The sequence below is a fragment of the Apodemus sylvaticus genome, chromosome 6 (genome assembly GCF_947179515.1).
Source record: "Apodemus sylvaticus chromosome 6, mApoSyl1.1, whole genome shotgun sequence".
Classification (NCBI taxonomy): Eukaryota; Metazoa; Chordata; class Mammalia; order Rodentia; family Muridae; genus Apodemus; species Apodemus sylvaticus.
Genome location: NC_067477.1, coordinates 10,574,182 through 10,579,956, shown reverse-complemented (window position 1 = coordinate 10,579,956; position 5,775 = coordinate 10,574,182).

Below are 5,775 nucleotides of genomic sequence, written 5' to 3'. Positions count from 1 at the left end.
ATCCATGGTTCCAGATGGTCTGTGTGCCTGTTTCTTACCTGCCCAATAGGACAGTGTCTGCGTCAGCACCATGCCCAGGGATCCATGGAGCAGCATTCCTATGGAATTTTCAGCATCCCTGGCCCCAGGCGGTCACCATAGAATCTGTCACAAAGGAAGGCAAGAGAAGACCGCCCCAGTTTGGAGAACCTGCTATATGCTTAGCCAGGACTGTTCCTGCCGATAGCTGTGGAAGAACACTAGCATATTATGTGGTCCTGTACCCCATGGAGTTTCATCTGTGTGATGTAGCTGTGTGGTCCCTAAGGCGGAGAGACCCTGTGGACAGCAGCCTGCCCTGCACCTGCCACAGATGGAGTAGGTAGGGATCTTAGTACAAAGCATTCTGGGAGCCTCCTGACAGCTGTAGCTCTGAAGCGGACTGCCAATTACTATCAGGGCAGAAGTGGCCTCAAAACAAACACAGAGCTGCTGGCTGGACAAAGTAGGGCAGTGGAGGGGGCCAGCAGCGCCTCCTGAACAAAACATTTTTACCAGTTAAGTGCCAACAGAGACCTGGTTGTAAACTTGTAGCAACTTTCGGTGGACCCTGCTTGTGTACAGACGTTTGGTAAGTCAGGTGGACCCAGCTCGGTCCGCCTGGCACCAACTAGTGCCCTGGAAGTTTGAGCTTCAGTGTGCAGGGTGCATTAGAATTCCACGGAGGAGACGGGCCAGCTTCCGGGACTTGGCCAGTGGCTGCAGAGGGGGGACTCTTTCCTGCCTTGGCTCTGCTGTGGCTCTGTGCTTCAGCTGTGGACAGTTCATTCCAGTGGCAGGTTCAGCCTCCACCCACGGAGACCGCCCAGTGACCTGCCACTCCTGGAGTCTGGGAGAGCGGTAAGGATCCCAGCCCTGCCGATGTGTTCCACAGGGCTGAGCCTTGTTTGGTTCCCAGAAGCCCAACGAGAGCTTTGGGAGTGACATTTTCCAGAGCTTGCAGACTTGCTCTGCAATGGACGAGTCCTGGTTAGCTTCCCAGGGCCATAGAGAACTTCGAGCTACAATACTTCTCAGGGTAGTATCAGCTCTCAGCTAGCATCCTACGCTACCAGGAGCTCAAACTGGTTTCATTTAACCCAATATAGCAATCTGTGTAATCCCCTTAGGGTGTATCCCAACTGCCGATAATCTCTCATCTGAAATCCCTATCTGTCCACTGCATTCTTGGAGAAGGGCGGGACAAGAATCCAGTTGGGGACAGGTCTTCTGCACCTGTTTCATTGATGGAAGTCCAGCTCTGTTCGTGGGAACTAGCTTGCTCCTCACAGTAAGCCTGGCCATCGAGGAAAGCTGTCTTCTGTTCAAAGCAGGTGTGACAGCTTTTCCCTGTGGGCCGTCATCCACCGGCTCCTGGGTGCGTGGCTCTTCATCGTGGTTTGTGTGGGTGGCCTCTGGAGGGTGTGCCACAGTGTGAGTTGCTGGGTCCCGTCAACCCCCGAGTCAAGAGGCCCCAGCGTGAGGCCTTGGGTTCCTGCCATTTCCACAAGCTCCAGACAGTGCTGCTGGGTCAAGGGCTACAGTTTGAGGACTGTGCTCTGGAGAAGTGAGTGTAAAACTAAAGTGGGCAGGGACAGAGGGGAGGGAGGTGGGCGGGGCCGGGGCCTGGGGGGGGGGGGGCTGCATCTCCAATGCAGTACTCAGAGGTGAGCATCTGAGAAGGGACCGGATTCTAAGGACTCTGCTCTTGAGAATAAATGACTCTATTTGTGGGTTCACAGCTGGATGGGTTTGGGAGAAGAGTGGGGGTTGGGGGTGAAGGGGCGTCTCCATGACAGAGTGCTTATTTGATTTGTATATAGCACGTTCCATGCTAGTACCACAAGAAAACAAAAATAAAACACACATGCTTTTGTTCTGCCCCAGTGCTCCCACACCGTGCCTCTCTTCTTCTGGGACGGCAGGATTAGAACAGCTCTGCACCCACAGTGTCCCTGTTGTGGTGTTGGGCCTTATCACAGGCCTAAAAGTACCAGTGCACGGAGTACCTTGGAGACTGTGAGCCTAGACACGTCCTCCTTTAAGGTGGTTTTCTTCTGTGTTTCTCACAGTGACAGGGAATTAACTAACACAGTGTCATTAACTGCCTAAGCTTTCCCAACTCAGCAACAGGCTTGCCTGGAGGCTACCTGGCCCAAAGGCCTGGGAGCTACAATGTTTGGACCTGTAGTGTCTCCCAAAAGCAGCACTGATAGCTTAGCTCTCACCTGTGGAACTATAGAGAGGTTGTGGGAATCTTTAGTAGGCAGAACCAAGTGGGAGTGTCTTAAATCCTTATGAGTGTGTCCTTGAGAGGCATACTGGGTCCCTGACCCCTTGTAAGTCTTTTATCCAGAGGCAAACAGATCTCCTATCAGGCATGTACACCATGGTGTTCTGCCTTGATGCAGACCCAAAACAAGGGAGCCCTGGTCAACCATAGACCAAACTTAGGAAACCATGAGTCAAAGTATACATTTCCTCCTATGATTTTCTTTCATTAAGTTTTTTTGGTTTGGTTTGGTTTGTTTGAGACAGAGTCTTAGTAGGTCCCTGGCTCTCCTGCAACTCATTGTAGACCAGGCTCTCTTTGAACTTAAATATCTGTCTGTCTCTGCCTCCCATGTTCTGGAATTAAAGGTACCACTATGCCTGGCTCATTAAAACTTTTAATTCATCTCTCATTTATTGTGAGGCTGTGTGCACGCTCACATGCACCACAGCACAAGTGTGGAGGTTCTGAGGCTGTGTGTGCACGCTCACACACAGAGGTGTGGAGGCCAGAGCACAGCTTTCAGGGTTTGGCTCTTGCTTTCACTGTGGTGAGCTGGGCCCCTCTTGTCTCTGCCATGCTGCATACTCTGGGCTAACTCTCCTTCCAGCTCCTGGATGATTCTTCTGCTTCCATCTCCAGTCTCGGGGCAGAGATGGAGATGGAAACAGAAGGTGTTAGGACCACCACATCTGCTTTTGCTCTTTGATGTGGTTCTCAGTGACCACACTCAGGGCACCAGGCTTGTGAGGCATGGCCCATGCCTTTCCCTCCACGTCATCCCACCCAGTTCTCGATAGCTCGGGCTGTCTTCAGACTCACTAAATATGTACAACAGTGTAAACGTATCTTTTATTTGCCCAATATAACTCATCTCAGAGCCTTACTGCTGAACAAGCTCACCCTTTCTAGTTCTTTCTGAACTCTGGCCGACTGCTTAACTCAGCTGTTCTGGCTCAAACTCCTCTCCAAGCTGACTGATTCAAACTGGCTTCTCTGGGCTTCTTGCTGAATTGCTCTGCTTGGCTTCAAACTAACTCTGGCAATTTGTTCTAATTTGGCTCCTTCTTGTTCTCTGGCTTCAACTGCCTCTGCTCACCTGTCCTGAACTGCATGGACTCACGAACTCAGTTCCACTGCACTGCATTCACTAGACTGAACAGAACTGAGTACAACTGAGATCCGCAACTCCGTCTCCTGAGTGCTGGGATTAGAGGTGTCTACCACTGTGTCAGGGCCTAAGCTTTCTCTTCTTCTTTTCTTTTTGTGGTTTTTTGGATTTGGTTTTTTCGAGACAGGGTTTCCCTGGCTGTCCTGGAACTCATTCTGTAGACCAGGCTGGCCTCGAACTCAGAAATCCTCCTGCTTCTGCCTCCTAGAGTGCTGGGATTACAGGCCTGCGCCACCACCATCCAGCTCCCTAAGCTTTTTCTTTACCTAAAAATTGCACTATACCAACTAGGCTGGCCTTGAACTCAGAGATCTACTTGCCCCTGTCTCCTTGGATTAAAGGTGTGTCTATATTCTAGCCAAATCACACAGACCTAGAAGGTCTTTGGATGTGATCCCTTGCCAAAGCAGCCTTGCTGGATGAAAATTCCTCTACACAACAAGCTGGCCTTGAACTCAGAGACCAGCCTGCCTCTGCTCCCCACACCATCCCCAGTGTAGAGATTAAAGGCACACACGTGCTAGCTAATCTTCCATCTTCCTTTTTTTGTTTTGTTTTGATTTGATTTTTGAGACAAGGTTTCTCTGTGTAGCCCTGGCTGTCCTGGAACTCACTGTGTAGACCAAGCTGGCCTTGAACTCAGAAATCCACCTGCCTCTGCCTCCCAAGTGCTAGGATTAAAGGCATGTGACAGCTGGTGGCCGCACACCTGTGATCCCAGCACCCTGGGAGGCAGAGGCAGGTGGATTTCTGAGTTCGAGGCCAGGCTGGTCTACACAGTGAGTTCCAGGACAGCCAGGGCTATACAGAGAAACTCTGTCTCAGAAAAAAAAAAAAAAAGCTAAATCCAAAAACCAAAACAAAACTAACAGACAAACAAAAAAGAGTGGTACTGCCCACAGTGGGTGGCCCCTCCCACATCAGTCTATCAAGAAAATGCCTGGCAGGACAATCTCATGGAAGCCTTTTCTCAGTTAATAGTCCCTCTTCCCAAACGACTCTAGCTTGTGTCAAGTTGGCAACAACCAGCCAGTGTTGGTCTAGCCTTTGCCCTGGGTACCTGCTCCCACTGCCTGGCATGTCTGTCCTGCTCTGCCCTGACTCTACCATCGTGGAGACTGTCTCTGCATGGAGACCTTGGTCACCAGCCATGGCTGGGAAGCACTGTCATCTTTGGGTTGTGTTTATGGCTGCCGTTGTTTCCCATATCCCCCCCACCCCCCACCCTCTACCCCACCCCCACCCCATCCCATTTTATCCCTTGCTAGCCTGTCTCCAGAGGAGCAAGAAGCTGAGTTCCCAGGACAGGAACCTGGAGACAGGTGACCAAGTCAGGGAACGGCTCCCCGGCTAATAGACAGAGAAGGAGCAGAACCGTGGGGCTGTCACAGCTGTCACAGCTGACTCCTCCTGGCTCCTTCGTGGCTTTAGCTTCTGAGCTGGGATGTCAGCAGAGATGCCTGCTCCTAGCCAGACATGGTATCCTGGGTTTGTAAGTCAAATCGTGCTAAGAGGGTGGGGCATGTCCTGGGTGACAGATCAGTATTGAAGGAGATGGGTTGGATTTGGGCGTCCAAAAAAACGGAGAGACCAAAAACATAGCAAAACATCATGTCCCCTCAAGAGGTCCCAGAAGCATCTGAACCTGTGCCACTGAGGTCTTGAACTCTCAGCCTCTGGGCCTCAGAGCTCCCAGCAAGTAATCAAAGCAGGGGATCATTGTCTGCCATTCCATTTGAGATAGCCCCACCTCTGCCTAAAGCAGTGGAAGGGCCATTCCTGGGGACAGTACTCAGTTCCCTCTGGGCAGCTGGATCTGCTCAGGAACACAGTAGGTGTGCTATCTCTGCATGGGGTCTCCCAGCTCTTAGAGTCCTGCAGTTCCCTGACCTCCTGGTGCCTCTAGATCACAAGTGATTCCGACCCTCAGAAACCCAAAGAGTTTGTGGAGAGGGTCTAGACCGGGACCGGAGTGTGGCCCTGACTGGGCATTCTTGAGGTCCCTGGCCTGAGTTAGGTAAGGCAAACCCAGAAAACCCGCCCCATTTTGAGGCCCCACCCACTATGGTCTCAGCCCATCCCTGGCAGACATCCTTCCTGCCCTTTACAAGAGTCACGCTGTCTACAAGTGTCCCGCTCTCTACTTTGAAGGCGACTCCTCCTCCACCCCAGGTCCAGCCTACCTCGGATCTTCAGTTCCCACCAACCAGAGGAGCCCCAGATCTCCAGTAAGCCCCACCCTTCAGGCCCCTCCGCTTCCCGGTCTTGCTTTCCCTTTGGCTCTGTCCCCGCTGAGGAGTCCACTGTCCCAGCC